The sequence below is a fragment of the Triplophysa rosa genome, linkage group LG21 (assembly GCF_024868665.1).
Source record: "Triplophysa rosa linkage group LG21, Trosa_1v2, whole genome shotgun sequence".
Classification (NCBI taxonomy): domain Eukaryota; kingdom Metazoa; phylum Chordata; class Actinopteri; order Cypriniformes; family Nemacheilidae; genus Triplophysa; species Triplophysa rosa.
The window spans coordinates 2102986-2125459 of NC_079910.1; the positions used below are offsets into that span (position 1 = coordinate 2102986).

Genomic DNA, 22474 nt, shown 5'->3' on the forward strand with positions numbered 1-22474 from the left:
TCTCTCTCTCTCTCTCTCTCTCTCTCTCTCTCTCTCTCTCTGTCTCTCTCTCTCTCTCTCTCTCTGTCTCTCTCTCTGTCTCTCTCTCTGTCTCTCTCTCTCTCTCTCTCTCTCTCATTAATGTCTCTCTCTCTCTCTCTCTCTTTTTGTCTCTCTCTCTCTCGTCTCTCTTATAATTCTCTCTCTCTCTCTCTCTCTCTCTCTCTCTCTCTCTCTCTCTCTCTCTCTCTCTCTCTCTCTCTCTCTCTCTCTCTCTCTCTCTCTCTCTCTCTCTCTCTCTCTCTCTGTCTCTCTCTCTTCATCTCTCTCTCTCCTCTCTCTCTCTCTCTCTCTCTCTCTCTCTCTCTCTCTCCTCTCTCTCTCTCTCTCTCTCTCTCTCTCTCTCTCTCTCTCTCTCTCTCTCTCTCTCTCTCTCTCTCTCTCTCTCTCTCTCTCTCTCTCTCTCTCTCTCTCTCTCTCTCTCTCGTCTCTCTCTCTCTCTCTCTCTCTCTCTCTCTCTCTCTCTCTCTCTCTCTCTCTCTCTCTCTCTCTCTCTCTCTCTCTCTCTCTCTCTCTCTCTCTCCTCTCTCTCTCCTCTCTCTCTCTCTCTCTCTCTCTCTCTCTCTCTCTCTCTCTTTCTTCTCTCTTCTCTCTCTCTCTCTCTCTCTCTCTCTCTCTCTCTCTCTCTCTCTCTCTCTCTCTCTCTCCCTCTCTCTCTCTCTCTCTCTCTCTCTCTCTCTCTCTCTCTCTCTCTCTCTCTCTCTCTCTCTCTCTCTCTCTCTCTCTCTCTCTCTCTCTCTCTCTCTCTCTCTCTCTCTCTCTCTCTCTCTCTCTCTCTCTCTCTCTCTCCTCTCTCTCTCTCTCTCTCTCTCTCTCTCTCTCTCTCTCTCTCTCTCTCTCTGTCTCTCTCTCTCTCTCTCTCTCTCTCTCTCTCTCTGTCTCTCTCTCTTCTCTCTCTCTCTCTCTCTCTCTCTCTCTCTCTCTCTCTCTCTCTCTCTCTCTCTCTCTCCTCTCTCTCTCTCTCTCTCTCTCTCTCTCTCTCTCTCTCTCTCTCTCTCTCTCTCTCTCTCTCTCTCTCTCTCTCTCTCTCTCTCTCTCTCTCTCTCTGTCTCTCTCTGTCTCTCTCTGTCTCTCTCTCTCTGTCTCTCTCTCTCTCTCTCTCTCTCTGTCTCTCTCTCTCTCTCTCTCTCTCTCTCTCTCTCTCTCTCTCTCTCTCTCTCTCTGTCTCTCTCTCTCTCTCTCTCTCTCTCTCTCTCTCTCTCTCTCTCGCTCTCTCTCTCTCAGTTTGTTTCGGACTGTGTTTAGGAAGACTATCTAGAATATCTTTAAACTACAGAATACAAACTGTATTCACAGATTCTTTGTGTCCATGCCACAGAAAAGCCATATTTGGTTCCCTAAAGAACTTTTAACTTATAAGAACCATTTACTTTTTATAATCTAAAGAACCTTCTGGGTAGCAGAAATGTTCTTTGGATGTTAAAGGTTCTTTGTGGAACCATTCACCCAATGTTTCTTTATGGCATCGGGAAGCACCTTTATTTTTAAGGGGTCATATGGCGCGAATACGTGTTTTCTGTGTCTTTGGTGTGTTATAAGTTGCCCATGCATGTATTAGATGCATTCTATGTAAAAGCGAATGCTCACACAGACCTGCCTGAAACACCTCGTGTAGCCACACCCCCACAAATCTACGTCAGTTGGTGGTCTGATTTGACTGAGACCGCCCAAATGTATACACAAGTGTGCAAGGTGGGCGTACCTGTCAGCACAATTGAAGAGGATCCTGATGTTCCAAATATGGTAAGAGGCGTTACATTTCCCTCACATGCTTGCAGTATTCCACCAATCACTACGCACTGGTTAACTGGCCAATCACAGCACACCTCGCTTTTCAGAGCCATGAGCTTTGTAAAAAATCTGCACGTTTCAGAGAGGAGAGGAGATACAAACATGCACGGTGTGTGGAAAATACAGCGTTTATGAACCTTAAATCATGTATACACATTGCATTACATCTAAAACAAATGATAATATTAGTTTTAGCCGTGACATATGACCCCTTTAAAACAGCAACTACAAATGACAAATTCCCCACCCCAACATTTATCAAGACCATAAATAATAAAATACGTTTCGACACGTATCATCTAACACGAACAGTAATCATGAACAGTACCACATCCATCATTAATACAATTCTCATCAGATTTCATCTTTATATGGCATTGCACTTAAAAGATGCTTTAAATGTATCTTGAACATATTTACTCTGACAACAGCTCTCGATGCAGAAGAAATGCTCATGTCCCTCTGCTCTCCAAGGCACACTTCCTCTTGCACTTCCTTATGCTTCCTAATGCACTTCCTCATAGAAAGCAAAGAAACAAAAACAGTTACACGTGCGTCACTTCTCAAACAAACATTGCACAGTGTTGTAAGTCACATGAAATCCCAATTGAAAAAATCTTTTTTTATGTAATATTGAAGTGTTTATTATAAACCATTGCTCTGCGTGTGCCTATCCTAATTTATTCCTCATTCCAGAAGTCACTTCATTCTGATAGACGTCACAAAAGGGAGGACAACACCGTCACAAACTTCACTTTGACAACGCTCCTGTGGTACCACAGTATGTGGTGCTTGCAATATCGTGAGTTTGATTCTTATATTAGATTCTTATAGAAAACACATCAATGTTGTAAGTTGCATCAAAAAAAAAGTATTTGCTAAATAGCGAGCATCATCTTAGCTAGCTAGCACTCACAACCCTGAACCCTGGAAGCTTGCATACTTCGGCTTTCACACTTTAGTGGACGTGCATTACCTCGGCTCGCCCTCGGCGTCTGAGGGCGTTAACGGTAAAGGGGGCCAGGCAGGGCCAGCGTTATCCTCGGGTTAAGCATCACTTTGAATGTACTAAATTTAGCGCTTCATGAGCGGGATATTTACCCATCTCCCTTAATCTGATTAAATGCTTAATGGTCATGTGCTTAAGTGTCTTGTACTGTGAGGTGATAAGAGCGCCCTCCTCTGTCACCGGATTAAACTGTTGGGTCAGTGTGCCGAAGTGATGGACGTATGGAAGACAGAGAGTAAGAGAAGTGAACTGGGAGAGACAGAATACTTCTTTGATTCTTGGGTTCACTCGCTTCTCACGCCTTCAAACAAAGCAAACAAAGGCTTGCTCAGCCGTTGCACAATTCCCTCACTTACCTAGCCTCGAGCTAACCACGTGACGGCTAAATTAATTCGACAATTTGGTTCTACTTATTCATTTGTGCCATTTGCATGCAGTTCCTCTTGCTAAGCCATCACCTTTCTCCAAACTCTATGAATGTGGAGAATGGAGAGCGATCGTCTCTGTGGATGCGTTTGTTCATTCTGCTGCGCCTCCTTGTGACAAGAATGACGCAGTGCACTGTGAATGAGCCGTGGAAAAAACACATCAGCTTCTCAATACTGCAACTTCAACAGACCAATAGATTGACATCAAATCCTTCTGTTAGATTCACAAGACCCAGTGAGTAACTTTGAATGATTTTGTAATTGGCAAAACTGGTGCATGCCGAAACAGAAACGTGTTTTGCGGTTTGACTCATGGTTTACAGACGGTTGTGCACCAGTTTTCAAAGACTTGTCAGCCTAGATTTGCCATGTGGGCACTTTTGGTCCTGTGAAACACCCTCACAAATCTGTTTATTTATTTTTAGATTTAATTGTGTTTGTATAATCTACAAATATATACAGGATGTTATTTATTTATTTTTATTTCTGTTTGTATAATATACAAATATGGACGTGATATATTTGTCAACTAACAAGTTCCAACACTGTAAACAAACAAATCACAGACAAATCAAAATGATTTTGTTCTTAGAAACATCATATGAAACATGAACTTTTCATCACAATATCACGATCATTACATCTCAATTGTTTGATGACATCTCTGGTGAAAATGATATTTTAAATATCTGTAAAGCAAAATGGCAGACACTTTTTTATAATAGTGCAATTTGAATGAAAGCAAATGCACAACAAATTGCACAACAAATATCAAAATGGGTTATATGAACCGTGTCCATATTTGTTTTTATGTTCATATAGTTTTAGACATTTTTGTTTCTTTTCATAATTTTTCACAATTTTTACATTTAAAAACAATAATATTGATATATAACGGGAATTGAAGCAATAGTAAAATAAATGATAAGAATGATGTAAATGATATTAAAAACTTTTTTGATTAACTGCAAGACACTTTTAATGTGATTCAATTAAAATGAGAAACAAGCAGTAGAATACACATAGAAAAATGCAATGCAATAAAAAAGAAAAGTTCAAAGGTTTTGTGTCTTTGGATAAAGTGTCTGCCAAATGCATACATGTAGGAAATCTGTTGCTTTAATCAAATCAAACCCGGCCTTTGAACACAAACGTGCCCACAGTTGAAGAAACACACATACCGTATATATCTCTGCAAATTTCTTTGCAAATCGTTTCCTATCCCAGAAACAGATGCTGCACATCGAGTCTCTTGAGAGTCTTTGAGTTCAATGTCTTGAAACAGACAGATCTTGGATTGAGAAGCAGTTTGTTATTAGTCATGCAATCCTCATTTAAAGTTGGATCTTGTTTTCCAGTGAAATGAAAACATGCGTTACATTCCTGTAGGAAAGTACAAAACAAAAACGTGTTTTATTTTTACTAGCTGTACTGTACAATATAGCGCATTGATCTCATTCTCAGTTAGACTTGCTGTCATTTTCATAAAAGATGACATCATAAAACCATTAAATATGACATTGAATGATATGAATGTTGATATTATGTATAAATAATATTATGATGGAAGCTAAGCTAAGAAATGTTCAATGGCAACCATGTCTTGAGTTTTTATATCTACGTTTCTGTCCAAACATACTATCGGTATCCATGGCAAAAATTTAATGTCACAGAAACACAATCCGTCTGTGATGTAAACCATAAAAACTAGATACGCCACGTTTTTTTGACACCAAGTGTGTGTCCTTTGGTCCATCAGAGCTATTGTTTGAATTTCGGTGTGTGCGAGACAGTGACCTCTGACCTTTTCTGAGTCCTGCCAGTTGGATTCTCATCAAGCCGAAGTAAAATCTTCCAGACTGGTAATCTGAATGTGATAGAGAGAGAAAACAGAGGGTTTCACAGAATCATAAATGCTCGAGCCAGACATGATAATGCAATCTACAGTTTACAACTCCAACGTTGATGTCACTCAAACATCCCGTCCAAAAACCGTTCACGATAGTTATGTAAATATTATAAATCTCCCAGTTTCCAAAACCAATTTCACTGTAACTGCAGCATTAGAGAGCAACGCGAGACACCCAAACAAGCAGACGTTTTAAACAAAACATTTTATGAATGTTTACACTGGCTAGATGAAGAGATGCGGTTCAGCGAGTTTGTTGCTGATTGTGTTAACGTAATAAACTAGCGCTTACTTATTTTTTGCAATGCCATCTATTTGATTGATGTCAACTGAAGTTTAAGACTCTGAAAATATTTTCGCTCAAGTTCTACAGTTGAATTAATTGCATGCACATGTTACATAATGTGACAACAATGTATTATTAATTGTTTGGTTATTGTTGCGAAATAAAATACGAAAGCATGGATCTGGGTTCATTTAAACCAACAGTTGCGTTTGTCCATATTTTACCCAACCGTGGGTTGAATTACAGTATTTTTCTTGTGCAGCGGGTGGGCAATGATAACAGCAGACTCGGTGGTAAAGTGGGCTGAAGTAATGTGAAATGAAAATATTATAGTGATTGGCCATGAATCAGGAATGAAGAGGCTTTTCCACAGCATCTATAAATCTGCTGATAAACGGAACAACCCGAGCACAAATCTGGCACGAGCTGTGTCTCCTCCACACGCAGCCACACACTGTCTGAGAATAACATTATAGAATCATGTACTCAAGGGTGATCAGAGATTCACCATCACTCATTCTATAGAATACAATGTGCATTGTGCTGCCATACCGTCTGAACATTCTTGAGTTAGATAGCAAAATATCAATGCAAAGTGTCATTTATTTCCAAAGCATCCTTGCACGCTTTTAAAGTAAAACTTTTTGAACAGAAAGTTACCAGTTATTAAACAATATATCACGGGCAAGATACTGTGTTTATAGTCAAAAATGGTACGTGTGCACTGGTTCTTAACATCATGCATGCAAATAATAATTTCATTACCAAACTTCACTTTGAACTTCCACCTAAATGTTCTTCTTCACTGAGTGTGTGTGCATCTCTAACATTCTGACCGCTCACATCTACAGTATATCTCCGGACACACATTTTCTGACTCCAGAAACAATTCATCCGGTCGTGTGTGTCGATCTGAAGTGTTTCCTCCTCTGGCTGCAGATGTGCAGAGCTGTAACGCAAGGAAACATATGGATGAAGAGAGGTTTAAAATGTCACACTTTACTCCTCAGAGAGCTTCTGACCGACCTCAAAGACTAAAGTTGACTGTATGTGATGTAAAAAAACCTTTTAACTTTAGATAGATTTAACTGGGTTAAATGTAATTGTAACCGGGTTTATGATGTAACTGGGTTTATGATGTCCCTGTTTCTGTGAATAAGCCCAAAATTAACACTGAATAACAAAGTGAGCTATTAAAAATACTGCAAATCAATTAGAAATGTAATTGAAATATCATTAAATTATACAAAACATTGAAGACTTTCAAAAAGTTGCTTTAGAAGTCAAAATATTTTGTATACAACAATTAGTAGAGACACTGGCCTACAGTGCAAAGAAAACTTTTAATTAGTTGTTTAATAACATGTGTTTTCAACATACAGTAACTAAATATTCATTTAGACACACAAAAATGTCTCCATACTTTTAATCCAATCACTAAAACTGAAGAAACTGTTACCAGAACCAGAGAGGAACCAAGCCTTTATACGACCTTTTAGACATTCCATAGGTACATATTCATGTTCAGTTCTGCCCCTAAAATCACAAAGTTTTGTCCAAATGAAATCCATCACTGTGCTGTGTGGTTTCAGGCTTCACTTATTTAATGATGCCGAATAGATGCATGAGTTTAATATGTGCTTATTCTTTTAATACATTCAAGAAATATGGCAATGAGGAGGAGTACTCAGCCTACATGTATGCCAATTCCAAAACTATTATATAAGTTAAGATTTCCCCATCAAAATAAATTTACAAAAGTGATTTTATGTCCATAGAAAGCACATTAAATGCAAGTAAAATGTCTACGTTATGGTTTCAACTAGTTTTTGGTGAATAAAATGTCAAAATTTGGTTGAAATAATGTTACATTGTCATTCTGTGTAACACAAATTGTATGTACAAATTCAAACAACATGCTTATTCTGACTTGTTCATATTAAAATATATAAAAGAATAAGGGAGCTTATTAAATTTTATTGTGCTTTAAATGAGTAAAACATTCTTACTGACAAGTGGGCAAATAAAAAAAACCTAAAATTACAATTTATTAGCATTTGGGGTGAAAGTAATTAGTCTTTTAATGTCATGAATTGATTATTGCTGTAAATATGCCTGACAAGATTGTTCCACTGAATGACATTTTAGTGGGCGTCTTCTGTAAATCGGGGGAAAATGTATGATATTTATTTTTTGCTCAGAAAAACTAAAACAAAAATGCCATTGAATTAAACAGAAAAGCTTTTCATTTTTTTAACAACAACAATTTAAAGCAGTATTACACTTATTGTTTTTATGCTTTAACCCTTTTTCGTCTTTGACCCATATACTGTACACATTGTAATATTTTTTATGACATTTCATGGATAAAATGACTACAGTTAAACTTGAAATTTGGATTATAAAGTTAATGGTGTAAACAGAAGTCAAAACCCAAACCGTAAAAATATTGTATCAATCTGAAACTTTAAATGCGTTGAGTCATCACCAATCTGGAGGACATGAGCTGTCCGATGTAAGAACACCTTGTAAAATACAAGTCTTTAACCATTTTACATTGAAATCTTTACACAAACAACTGCTGACAGGGCAGAACGGTGCTTATAAACTCTTGTGCTCCATCATCACATCAAACACAAGGACAGGACGTACAGTCACTCGATCTGTCTGCAGACCGTTTTGTTTTTTCTTTTCACATTTGGCCAATAAAATAAAAGCATGACACCATTATCTCCCCCCCCCCAGAGGTGGGTAGAGTAGCCAAAATCTTTACTCAAGTAAAAGTACAAGTAACTAGAGAAATTGTAACTCAAGTAAAAGTAAAAGTCACTATTTTAAAATTTACTTGATTAAAAGTAAAAAAGTATGCAATGAAAAAACTACTCAAGTAGCTAGTTACTTAGTTACTTTGTATCTGATTATATAGGCCTACTACATAAAATTAATATTAACGCCAATATTTTAATATTACATTTTAATCAATATGTTTAATTATCATAAGCAGATATCTTTGCAATATACTAGAGAGACTAAAGAATAGACAAACACAGAAGAGACAAGCATTTCTGTACATTTCATCTAGTCCTGATGTCAATGTAGTTTACACAACTTATTTAGAATAATAGACCATGTCAAACTAAAGCATGAACTAAACTCAGAGCATTTCCTAAGATGATCTAGAGCATATGCAGTGCTCTCTTAAATGAAATACACATTTTTGAACAAAGCTCATGTTTTCTCGTGTTGTGTCACGTGTGTGTTGTGAAACGCTCTTACTTGTAAACAAACAGTAAACAGTGAGCCACACGCCCATCAACAAGTTTTCTTCCTTCTGTTCGTCAAATGTATATTTCTGCAAGCCCACGTCTCCGTGTCTGACAGGTAACGTGCATGATGCTGTGTCTGACGAACAGGTCGCGCGGGTGCGCGCATATGGCGGACATTTATCATTGCTGGCAAACAATATGACACATTTGCAGTTTTGATTGTATAGATATAGATTCATATTCACTTCATCCAACGCTCTTTGTGTTCTGCGTGTTTTTAAGTTTCGCGCTACGAGGAGTGAGTAATCCTGCTTCAGATGATTCAGATCGTGCTGCGAACTGAACAAATCATTTGAACTGATTCATTAGCCTATTCAAGTGGTTTTGCCCATTGTTCAATTAATGCTTTCAAAAGAATCGACTCAAAAGAATCGATCACTCGGGAATGCCCGTAAAAAGAGACGACAACCTTGAAATAAACAATGCGTTTTAAAAAGCATATTTTGAAATTAAGGAACGAAGGAATGTCACGCAATGTAAGTTATGTAACGAAGTAAAAGTACAGATTTTCTATTAGAAATTTACTCAAGTAAAAGTACACACTTTTAATTGTACTTAAAAAGTACATATTTTCCAAAATGTTACTCAAGTAAATGTAACGAAGTAAATGTAGCGCGTTACTACCCACCTCTGTCCCCCCCATCTCCATTAAATGCTGTACAGTCGCAATCATGCATATAAATGGCTCCCAAAACTCAAGCGTGAACAGATTTAAGCTCTATTTTATTCTTTTTTTTTCAGTTCTCCCGAGGCTAATCTCCACCTCCGCAGATCAAACCCACAAACCACCGTTCCAACACCTGCTCTGCATATACACACCTGTTCTGAGGTAAGTATAGCCTTTACCCTTCAGATGTATCCGGCCTCAGAGAATTTGAGTGATGTGACGGTCTGGGGTTGGTCGCAATTAACTGGAGAACCGTGATATTAAAAACCATGATTATGAAAACCGTCCTAATTCTAAACATGATAGCATCATAAATTCATTGAGCATCTGCTTGGAATGTTGTTTTAAGAGTCACAATGATTACTAACTCTCTCATTTAAAATGTGATTTGTTGGCCAAAAAAGTTCATCTTCAAAAAAAAATGAGTTTGACCAATAGCATTAGCCTACTCTGCAAAAAATTGCAGATGCCGTGATAACACAGACACCGTAATTATGTCGCACTCGATAACCGCGAAGTGAAAATGATATCGTGACAGCCCTCACAACGTGATAAAGATGGATGTTAACAACATTAAAAATGTGAATTATTATTAATATTAGAAAGAATCATCACCTCTGATAGTTCTGGTGTGGACTTCGCTATTCTCTTAAGAATGATTCAAATTGAAATTAGGAAAGATTTTTTTAAATGCTTAGTTATCGTGCTTTGTGTGAACGGGTGTTAAGGGACTTGATAAAAGTGAAATTGGTGTGGATCTTCACGCTCATTCGCATATGGCTCAGTTGTGCACAATAGGACACAAGTAAACGTGGTGAATTGGATGATACCTGCAGTGTCTACACGAGCTCAGAACACCTTTTCTCACCTCGTCTTTGAATGTTTCACTGACGTCCTCTGATGTTAATCTGTTACGTCTCTTTCGTTCTGTGTAAATCTTTCTTAAGACACCTAGACAGTACAGATATTAAATATGAACAAATCACAACTGCTCAGATTTCTCACATATACTGAAGTTAATCCCAGCTGACTGTCAAAACACTACATTTTTGTTCAGGCTTGCTGCAAACAATGACAATAAAATAATCTAAAACAGCAATACATGATGAATACCAAATAAACGCTGTAAATTTCACGTTTTTTTAAACAATTCATTCTTAATATGATTGAAGTTTTCCAGGAATCTGTTGAAACATTCTTACAGAAACAGGGATCTTGCACGACATCTCAAGACACGCTGGATTACGAGGGTTTGATAAAAAAAGATGGAAAACGAATGACTTTTAATATTTTTCGTCTTGTGCGGGCCATGTTTTCAGGCTGTGTTTCATCACAGTGCTTCTTAGATTCTTATCTGTCATCATGTACCAATAGTCTGTTGTGATGTAATGCGTTTTAAAGTCAGATTACATTGCAGTTAACTTTGTTTTCATGTTTGGGTTTCTCAATAGGTTATATAATCATGATTCACTGGTTGAAATGTTGAATCTGGAGATCTAAATACAATCAGGAGGAAATATGCTTCGAATGAATTGTGTCCACTGATAGTTTTGTTTATGATCACGCGTTGTTTGTATTGTTTTAGAGTCCAGTTCATTGAATGAATCAGCAAATAACAGCTGAAACATTAGTGTTCAATGTAATATTCTCACAGCAATTTCCTATTTTGTATGCATTTGTATACATCACACCTGAGCCAGCCCTTTAACTGACTAAACACAGCCGAATACACGGTGTGTCAGGACATCTGCCTGTTTATAAGACTCTTCTTATTCAGACATGATTACTGCAGAACATCTCATACATTTCAATGAAAACAGATGATACGACTGCTCTTAAAAAAATAAAACCACAAACGGAAAAAAAACTCGAGGGGAAAGTAACACTGGAATTTGTTTTGGGATCGAAAAGGGCTAAACTGATTTGAAACGTGGCCCATCTGCTTTTTGAAATATTACACAACGGCAACAGATGTTTCTACAGCTACAGTCTGTGTTGTCATGGCAACCTTCGCACTGTATAACAGGTTTTTTGACTATTCGACTAGCCCGGACAGTACCATCATAAACAGCCCTGTCGACATTTTCACTTCCATGCGTGTTCCCATCCGGAACTTTAATAGCTCAGGAGATTCGATGGCGTGTTTCATTCAAGTCTCAGACGGTTCGCCTAAAATCGCTCAAATAAAAGTAGAAACAAATGAGACAATGGTTGAAACACACGAAGAGTATGGAGGTGTAAAATGAACGTAGATTTTAGAGGTAAAATCACCTGGATGCGGGTAAATTTGATGAGAAATGCCCGAGTTGATATCGAGATGTTCCTCTGGGGATGTCTAAAGTGTGTCATCGCTCATGTTTCTTTTGACTGTGAAACTGCTGAGTTGATGTTGTGAGAGACAGCGGTTCTGAAGTCTAAAGCGGGTTCGGTCTACAGGTCGACAGGAACATCAGAACCAGATGTGAGATGTGAGTCGCTCTGGCTGGACGGCGAGGAACCGCGCTCTGCCGTTAAGACGATGACTCACCATCTGCTGTTAACCACCAGCAACCAGCCAAAACCTGAAGAAGCAAGCCAAGCGTCAGACCTCAAAGGTTTTGGTTATGAATGGAATATTAAAAGGAAAAGGCCATGGTCAACAAGCAGTTCATATGAATCATTACATTTAAGAGATTTACGTTTGTGCATTTGCTGGATGTTTTATTCAAACTCACACCGTTAGCTAATTCAAAGTTCACTCATATGAAAGAAAAGTCACAGAGCTATTTAAAGCGATAGTTCATCCTGCAATTCAAATTCGCTGTTTATTTACTCTGTTTACATTATTTCTTGAGTAGAAATACTCAAGTTACTTGAGTACTTGAGTTATTTTTTCAGGCGTGAAACCCGACGTTCTGCCCTGTGTTGACATATGTTGACGTCTTGTGAAGCGAACCGATCGTTATTTGCATTATATTGCAAATATTGCGGTCGTATAACACTGTGGGAAAAGGAGGATTTTTGGCCGGCAAATGTGAGTTTTTTAGTAATGTAGTTAAGTAATATATCAGATCCTATTTACATTGCTGAGCACTTCGTCGAGCCAAAACAACTCGATAGTGTTAAACGATCCGGAAATTAGTCTGCCGACCCCAAAAGCTCACCGCCGCCATCTTGTGCAGCTAGCCCATTACGATGAGCGGTTTACTACAGCTCGCGCCAAACCAGAGACACTCTTATTATAGAGATAGGAGGGTCTGTAATACTTCCAATTGGAGAACCCGTAACGGCTAACAAAACCCGTTGACATCCATTCAAAAAACTAGCATCCGGTCTCCTTTCCTGCGTTGCGCTGAAGCCACGGCGTTAGCATTAGCCGTTACGCTTTTTGGCCTAATGGTTGCCGGCTTTCCTTTTAAAAGGGCTTTGGCCAAACGTCCTAATTGCACGTCCTGTCGCATGATTGACGTATCTTAAGATCTGCACAAAATCTGCACGCGCATCCTCCTGTAAACAAACCAGTGTCCGTTCACCTTTGCGATCGTGCATACGTCATTTATGCGTCAGAGGACGTGCGATCACGGTGGTTTGGCGGAAGCTGTAGAATACCGCTGGTTTTATAGATGACGTTCAGTTTATTTCAAATAACAATCGATTCGCTTCTCAAGACGGCAGTATGTCACCGCAACTCTTGCCCCCGTGGACCCCATTTACATTAATTATATGAAGCAAAGAGGCAAAGATTTACCAAAACATTTTCTTTATTGTTCTACTCAAGAAAAAATGTCTTGCTGCAAACAATGACAATCAAATAATATAAAACAGCAATTCATGCTAAATACCACATAAACACTGTAAATTTCATGTCTTTATAAACAATTCATTCTTAATATGATTGAATATTCTTAAGTTTTCCAGAGCCTTCGATCGCTCGAGCACGAGCAAGTGAAACAAGGTTAAAGCGTGTTGTCGGGTGCCCGGGCGGGTGCATCAAAACCTCTGACACTAAAGTCAAGATTGCCTCAGCAGTCAGCTGTCTCAACACACTTGATTCATTTACTACACAACAGCGGGACGGGTATTTCGGGTTAACTGAAGTTTATTGAAGCAAATGATTACATATTTCCAGCCGAGCAGCTGTGAATGAGATCGACAAATATCAGGAAAAAGAGAACAGGGTACGTCGTGGTTCTGATTAGGCGGCGTGAGCATCAATGGAGGCGACAGTGACCCCGCTCTTGTGAGCGTGTCCTCGCGTGGCCCGTGTGACAGACCGAGTGACCTCTCTTTATTTGTCTCTCTTCAGCAGCTGTTATTAAGCCAGACTTGTTATGCACGAACTAGATTTCTTCCTGATGTTACTGTAGGGCACCATTAGATGCAGATGTCACACTTTTTTGCATCATTTTTTTGTGATTCAAGATGATGGCTGGTTCTAGTTAAGCGATGCCGGACTTTGAAACTGCAGCTCACAGAAGACTGTTTTCATTCAGAGCTTCAATCCAAATTGACTTTGAGCGCAACAAAGGGCTTTTTATTTTTCTTGGGCAGGCCACAAATAAAGGTAAAAAATCCATCCTTGCTATGAAATCGAAAAGATGGATGGCTTGGATTAAAGTGTGGCTTTATTTTGGCTCGCGATTATTAGATTAAGGCATTCATTATTACGGAGTCATCCATATGAGGTTATTTTTATTTTTTGCTGACAGCAGAATGCCTAAAAATGTGCTGGGTTGTTTCAACTCATGGTTGGGTAAAATACGGACAAACCCAACAGTTGGTATAAATTTACATAGCAAATCTGATTTTGTGAAAAAACGAATTATTCACGTGTCTCCTTAGATGTTTAGTCAGCATCTCAATTGTGTTTGTTTCTCCTACAATTGCTTAGGAGATATAAAAGCAAAAAAAATGTGACCCTGGACCACAAAACCAGTCATAAGGGTCAATTTTTTTTTAATTGAGATTTATAAATCATCTGAAATCTGAATAAATAAGCTTTCCATGGATGTATGGTTTGTTAGGGTATAGGACAATATTTGGCCGAGATACAACTATTTGAAATTCTGGAATCTGAGGGTGCAAAAAATTCGAAATATTGAGAAAATCGCCTTTAAAGTTGTTAATCAGAGGCGCTGTAGCCCTTGATAAGGAGAAACAGGTGTGTTTTAGTGCTCTTTATTGGCTGACCGCTGTTATGAAGTTGTGGAGAGTAGATAAACCTGAAAGCTGAAATTGTAAGCTTTACATAGATACCAAACTTGAGAGGGTAATTCCCAAAGAGCGGCAGCAGCGAGTGATGTTTGGTGGCGTGTTTCTGGCCATTTTTGTTGCCGATTTTGCTTCATGCACTCACAAAAATAAAGTTAAGATTTATATTTTGGTAGGAAATTTGCAAAATATCTTCATGGAACATGATCTTTACTTAATATCCTAAGGATTTTTGACCCATACAATATTTGACTCATGTATTGAAACAACCCAACATTTTTTACAGAGCTTGTAAAGCATCAGTGGTGTGAACTTTTGAAATATAAAGTCAAGACAAATGACCCTTTCGGCACATAGAAACTGTCTTAACTTTTCTGGATCTGGATCTCCGGTACAGTTCATTTCTGCTATTGATCTTTAGGTCTGACGTATCAAGGCCATTAGATTTTCCATCGTTCAAAAATATGTTTGTCATGTAGTCTAATTCACAGATCTGATATAAAATCACGTCTAAAAAACATTTCAGATTTACATTGATGTTCAGATTGAGTGTGCTCTGCCGGTTCATCTTACCCCGAGATGTCAAGGTCAAATCAGATCCGATCACCTGTCCTGTTTCAACGAACAATTCTGTGTCATTAAAAACCAACATGACAATTTGATCAAATAAACAGAACACAGTCAATCTCACCCCATAAATCAACACTCTTCATTCTACTTGATGGTGTCGATGATGTCTGTTGCTGCGTCCATGATCATGTCCATTACATCACTTTATATGCGTGTGTGTGTGTTTATTTGTGTTTCACTGTTTGTATTAGTGTGACTGAATGAGCCGGTGTTTAAAGAGAAAATCAAGTCTTTGTTTGTCTCGTGTAATCCACTTGTTATCATTCGCTTTCTATCTCCCTCCTGGCCGCGCTCCACATCACCCACTTCACATCCAGATGTGTGGATTCAGAAGTTGCACAAGACCGAACGACCTGTAAACACAAGAGAGAGGTGAGCGACTTCAGAAGACGTTCTGGTTTGGTTGAATGTGACTGAGTGTGAGTGAGATAAAGTTCAGCTGTAGTAATCATAGCACATAATAAACACACGGCCAGCAAACAATCACTTATCATTGAAACAAAGCTTTTCAAAATTACACCTGGAGAAGAATGAGGCAAATTCATGTTAATTGGAGATGGAGAAGGTTGGTGCAAAAAGCAATGTATTATTGGTAACTTTAAAGGTCCAGTGTAAGAAATTTAGCGGCATCTAGGGGTGAGGTTGCAAATTGCAACCAATGGCTATCTCCCCCTTCTTTGCCGAAGGAGATGCGTATTTACGAAACGCGCTCTGTAGACAAGTTTGTCTGTTTAGGGCTACTGTATAACAACATGGCGAATTCCCCACAGTGTATGTACTGTAGATAGAAATAGCCCATGCTAAGGTAATAAAACATAACGCTTCATTATGTAAGGTCTTTATGCACATCTGACGACACAGTTATGGTTTGAAAAACCAAACATAACATTTAAGGCAAACATCAGGAATAATAGGGAGCCGAGGAGATGACGTATTTTTGTATGCAAAACCAGGAAGCGAGTTAGCATTTTAGGACTTCCGGTTCCATTGCTCCAAAGTCTATGGGTTATTTGAACAGGTTTTTGGTAAATCGCCTGAAATAAGGTCTGTGGTAAACAAAACCTCAAAATATTTTCACGTTTTATTCTATGACATAAAACACACCAATTATAACACGCTTGTGATTTTTTAAAGCCTTATTGTGTCTTAAAAACGGCGGTGGCTAACAAGTTGCTAAAAGCGACTACTTCCTTTGGCGGGGACGTTAGACGTCATCGCGCATATAAAGCTCACAAATATTGTAACACGGAGTAATTACTTACCAGGGAACACATTTTTAATAACGTTTGAAAGAGTTGTCGGAGGCTTGGTGGTGGTGACGTTGATATCGAGCGACCTTAAGTGTAGTCTGTTTATAGCATCGTGTTAGCTTTTTACTTCTGCCGATTGTATTTTGGCTTCAAAAGTAATAAATGTGGTGTTAATTTGTAAAGATTATCTTGATAGACAAATGTGTGAACAACAGAAACCTTTGTTGATCGCAGAGCTTATTTTTTGCGATCTTCCATAAGTCTATGGGAAAAATGCATAGGCTTTCGGTTGAGGGAACCAGCGCGGCGCTCACTTCCGGGTTAGCCTACAAAAATACGCCATCTCTGAGGTACTGAATAAAGCAAACTGACACACACACAAAACTTCATGTCTATGGTATCTATTGGAGTCTTACACCAAGACATTAGTTTTAGTTTATCAACAGGGTATTATTAAAAGTGAAAAAAATCCTGTAAAAGCAGAAAGCGCGACACCCTGATGGGCTAATCTCTCTCAAACCATCTCTTTCTTTCTTTTAACCGAGGATAAAGAAACGCCGGTCACTTTTCAGTAATTGAATTAAGTGTAGATTGTAACGGAATTTCCCCTATAAAATCGCTTCCCATAATAGCCCGACAGCAACAAAACACGGAAAGAGAAAATCTCCAGCTGAAACAACAGCCAGCTTGCGGTCAGCAGAAAACAGCCCGTATTTGCCAATCAGTTTAAAGGCGACGTGTATCATTTTTTGACGTTAAATTATTTAACGTGCAATGACAACTACAAATACACCATTTGTAGAATGATTTCCTCTGAGGGTTTAAACACTGCTTTTAACACAACCTCTGTTTGTTGAGCTAAGAGATCATGGTTTGGCTGGTTAGCGCGACCCTGCCAGTCGATTTAATGACCACACTGCTACTATTTGATTGTAGGATATAAAATATTTGACCAGTCTCTGATTTTTGTTTTCAGAGTGGCTCATTGTGGGAGTAAAATGGAAAGATTGCGTATCTCTGGTGAGTCTTGAATTAGCCAACCTGGTTGTTGGGAAACATTTTATCCAGCAATTTACATTTTCCATTATGTTCTGGTGCAGATTACACAGATTTGACGAATTTTAGATTATTGCAAACAGGAACTGATGGTAAAAACGATGATGTCACAGGTCATGGCAACAGCTCGCAAGTCAGTTCCAATGTTCTGGACAGAGCCCGGACAAATTCGAATTTAATGACTTTGAAATGTCGTCAAGGAGCAAACTTTTCCACTCACCCCTTTCTCCAACAACAACGGTTCAAAAGTGTCTGCTGGTTGTGCATCCAAGGTCTCACCCTCCAGGACATCCAGGCGACTCAAGCCTCCAGAGACTGTCAGACTCCATGAAACAACCTCAACATTCATGTTGGAATGAAACGGATGACACGTCACAGAGACATTTCAATGCACACGGCTGTTTCTGGAAGTTCCTGTTATGTTTGTAACTCAAAATCAATGCATGACTGCTGCTACGGGTGTTTTTTGGATATAAGAATTAAAATATAAAAAATGATACATTTTTACAAAATAGGTATCTAATAAATACCCTAAAAAGTCTCCCGGACATCACTTTTGGCCACCGCTGTGTGTATTTATACTGTATGTATACGGAGAGACAGATGGCACTTGGTTTAGAAGTGAAGCAGGCTACTGTAACATAGATTGGGAACAGAATATATTTTTATGGAGTCTCCCTTGAATCCCGTTTCTCCAGCCAAACTGTAGACAGACAGCGAGTGAAAAGTGCACTGAAAGAAAAATAGCAGAGGAAAAACTTTAAGAGATTAAACTGAGAAGAAACTGAGAGATTAATGCATTCTGGGCAGATGATGTGGGAAACAAAAAACACACAGAAAATCTCTAAAATAACAGATGTTTATCTTATAGACGTAATGAAATGGAAGTCAAACTGAAAGCAAATTGAGAATTCTCCAAAACAATCCGTCATCTAGAGTTTCATAGATTTTAAACAATGTTTTAGTCCTGATCTCAATTGTGTTTCATTAAAGCAACAATTGAGTCTCGGATGTTTCTAGGAGACATACAAACAGAAGCAAATGAGAGTGCAATTGTGTAAATGAATGTAGATTGTGTAGAGGTAAAATAATCTGGATTTGGGTAAATTTGATAAAAAATTGTTTGAGTTCATATTGAAATCTTTAATAATATGGACTTTTGATTGCAGACTTGACAAATCTGAGCTCAGTTTGACACAATGTCATCAGAGTTTCAGAAGAGATATCAACAGACATTTGTGACCATGGGCCACAAAACCAGTCATAAGGGTCAATTTTTTCAAATTAATATTTGGACATCATCTGAAAGCTGAATAAATATTGATGTTTGCTTTGTTAGGATAGAACAATATTTGGCCGAGATTTGAAAATCTGGAATCTGAGGGTGCAAAAAACTAAATATTGTGAAAACCGCCTTTGATCTTTGCTTGGCATAAACCCATAGAATGTATAGTTGGCTATTGCTACAAATATACCCGTGCGACTTATGACTGGTTTTGTGGTCCAGGGTCACATTTGTGAGATTTGTTTCTTATGGACGTTCATACAGTCTTTATTGAAGTCTTACTGACTGCTCCAATGTTTTTACTCCCTGTTGATTTAAGCCCCAGCACACAACACATCAAAATTAAAATAAAACTCCAAAAGTCAAACTTTTTAATGTCTTCTGTATTAGCGCTTTCACAGCTGACCTGTGATTGGCTGAGACTCGTGTTTGCCGTGGAAAAGTGCCTGATTTGGATATGGCAACATTGCACATACCGCACATTCTCCGCTCTAACCACAACCTTGGCCTTGGAAAGCTCAGACACACGTGAAGAGCCGAGCCTGTATGGAGACGCACTCGGGAAGGGAATTTCAACCTTCTAAACACGTTGCATTCATTCGAGCGATGTGATGTGATTCATGCGCTGAAGACGTGCTTTAGTGTCTGAATCTCATAAGAGGATTCTTTTCATCCGGCTGGATTGTTATGGCTCGTTTTTTCAAAAGCAGATCCGTATGCATAGCAAGTGGTCAGTTTTCTGGAAACCAGGGCATCGCTGTCTGCTCTGTACTGCATTTAAAACAATGTTAGAGAGTACATTATTTTACATTTATGCATTTGGCAGATGCTTTTAACCAAAGTCACTTACATTGCATTCATTTTATGAGTTATGTGTTCAGTGGGCATTGCACCAACAACCTTTGCGTTACTAACACAATGTCCTTCTAAGCAATAGGAATACTATAAAAACACTTAAAATGACTAATTTATCAGTCTAGAATCTCTAGATGTTAAACTAAACAATGACTGTTGATCAATATACTTTTAATGAAGTTAGATAGAGCACTATGGAGACTGCCCTCCTCTCTCTCTCTCTCTCTCTGTCCATTAGACATATGGTCTTTATTGAAGTTTGACTGACGGCTCTAATACTCTAGTTCCTGTTGTTCCTGGCCCTCTTGCACGTCACATAAAATACTCCATTAAGACCAAAGCACACACTTAAAAGCCTGAAGCTCCCTGCCCGTTCACAGCTTGTCTGCAACTACAGTGTGAGCATATTGTAAGACTCTTAAAGTGACAGTTCACCAAAAAATGGAAAACCTGTATGACTTTCTTATTTTCTCCAGAACACAAATATATTTTGAAGAATGTTAATAACCAAACAACACTGAACCCACTGACTTCCACTATGACACAAAACATTTCTTCAAAATGTTATTTTGTGTTCCACTGAAGAAAGAGTCATATATACTGTATATATATATATAAATTCCTCAAAATATCTTATTTTGTGTGTTAAACAGAACTAAAAAATATGTATACAATAATTTTTTCTGCTATGGTAGTCAATGGGGCCCCAGAAATGTCAGTTGCTAACATTTACCCAAATTGTGTTTATCAGACATTTATACAGGTTTGGAACAAGATGACAGAATTTTCATTTTGGTTGAACTATCCCTTTAAAGTCCCAGTGAAATTCAAAATGACAATGCCTATTTTTTCATGAAATATTTGCAGCGTTTATTGTAAATAGTTTATCAATGTGGGTCATTTTCTTTTTAAAATTCGTGTGCTCTCATAATGTAATCTTCGGTTAAAATCTGAAAAAGCACTTCCGTCCTGTAATGACTATCCATCTCAAATGACGTATGTTAGACGGCTTGGGCGGAGCATCCGTTAACTCCTCCCCTTCAACTGTCAGACTGCTACCAGTTCCGTTTCAAAATGCAACGGCTGTTTTTATACATCCAATCAAATCGCAGAGAAAGACAAAAGCCACGCCCACTGTTTTTCTCATTCAAAATTCCATTTCACTCGGATATGCGTCAAAAGACGGAAGTAAAAACGATCGCAACTTCCGGTTCACGGGGACTTCAAGTATGCATACTCATAAAATTTCATGACAATACATTAAAACTCGTTTACAAATATTTAATTTACTAATGTTAACAAATACAATCTCTTTGTGAAATGTTACCATCTCCCTTACAGAAAAAAAAGATTTTTTTGTGTCCACATGGTAAAAAATCTGATTTTATATGGGACAAAATGGTTTTAAGACCCCGTCTCACAAAAACAAGTCTCCTTTAAGCCAAAAGTCAGATTATAATCCATCTAGTAAATGAGCTCCATTGGCGACAGCAGGACTGCACTGATGTTTTAAAGACGGAGTTAAAATACATCAAGATGTCTCAGTTTCTCCTAAAATAGCTTAAGAGAGAAAAAAGAAACAATTGTTGAAATCCATGAGGAGTATGAATGTGTAAAATAAATGCAGAGATTGAAAAGGGAAAATAATCAGGATTTGTGTAAATTTGATGAGAAATGTTGGAGTTGATATTGAGATCTTCAATAATATTGAGTTTTCATTGCAGACTTGACAAATCTGAGCTCAGTTTGACACATTGTTGACATCTCTTCCGAAACTCATTTGTGTGATTTCTCACTCTTTTTCTCAGGAGAATATCTGAGATGCAAATGAGACTCATACGGAGAACAAAAGAGATTCATTTGTATTTTCATTTGTCTTTCTTATAGCCATAGGACTTCTCGCAGCAGAATCGACATCAGCCTTGCAAAAGCATCTCAGAGAGCCTGAGCGAGATGATATAAATGATCAAACTGTGTGTTTTTCTTTGCTAAACTGAGACATGGCCGCTTGCACTAAAGAGTAAAACTGAGCGAAACGGTTTAGCATTGACGCACCACTGAGAAGCGAGTGACTCATCGTCACGGTAACAGGGACAGTCACACATTGGCCTTGTTAGTGGCCAGAGTGACTGAGTTTCGTGTCCTTGAACATATTTTAAGAGCCCATTAGTGAAACCTCCAGCAGTCTGACTCGCTGGCTCTTTTCTTTTATGCAAAGAAATGTTTGAAATACTGACAATGACTCTTGCAGATGCTGATAGCTGACACGTATGTGCACGTGACGTCTGTGTTGTGAAGCTCCTGCTTCCCTATACCTGCAGTAAAAGTCTACTTTAAATTCCAGTGAACCATAAACCAAAACAACATATGTAAACCAGAATAATAATTCTTTACCAACGGAGACAAAAGAGCGAGCGAGCACTGATGGATTTAGACTTGCATGTAGTATTGTAAATTTCCGCAGGTGCTTTGACACGTTCGACTGGGATTCAAAGAAAACAACTAGAAAAACGTCAAAGGCCGTTCAATATCAATATTGAATTTATTGTGCTTTTCACGAGTTCGCCTAGGCAAATAATAATAATGGTGTCAGGAAAATGCTGATAGCAGGGGTAGGTAAGATAAGCGTATTTGGCGTGCTGTCCAGGGGGCGGGCTCCGAGCTCGCCGATTCCTTCCGACCCCGGAACACTCCCCCCCTGATGGGGGCGAGTGCGCCGAGCTCGGAAATGGCCCGAACCCAGAGCTCACCCC

The 22474-nt window shown here is 38.5% G+C and overlaps 1 long non-coding RNA gene across 1 annotated transcript in view; it reads right to left on the reverse strand.

Moving 5' to 3' along the window:
• LOC130572014 (uncharacterized) overlaps positions 1 to 2390 on the reverse strand; it is a 5181-nt gene extending 2791 nt beyond the window's left edge. The window contains exons 1-2 of the long non-coding RNA XR_008965151.1: positions 2251 to 2390; positions 1742 to 1899 (exon numbers count right to left, since the gene is read on the reverse strand). This is a non-coding gene — a long non-coding RNA (uncharacterized LOC130572014). The remainder of the gene's footprint in view (positions 1 to 1741; positions 1900 to 2250) is intronic.
• Between the last annotated feature and the right edge of the window lie 20084 nt (positions 2391 to 22474).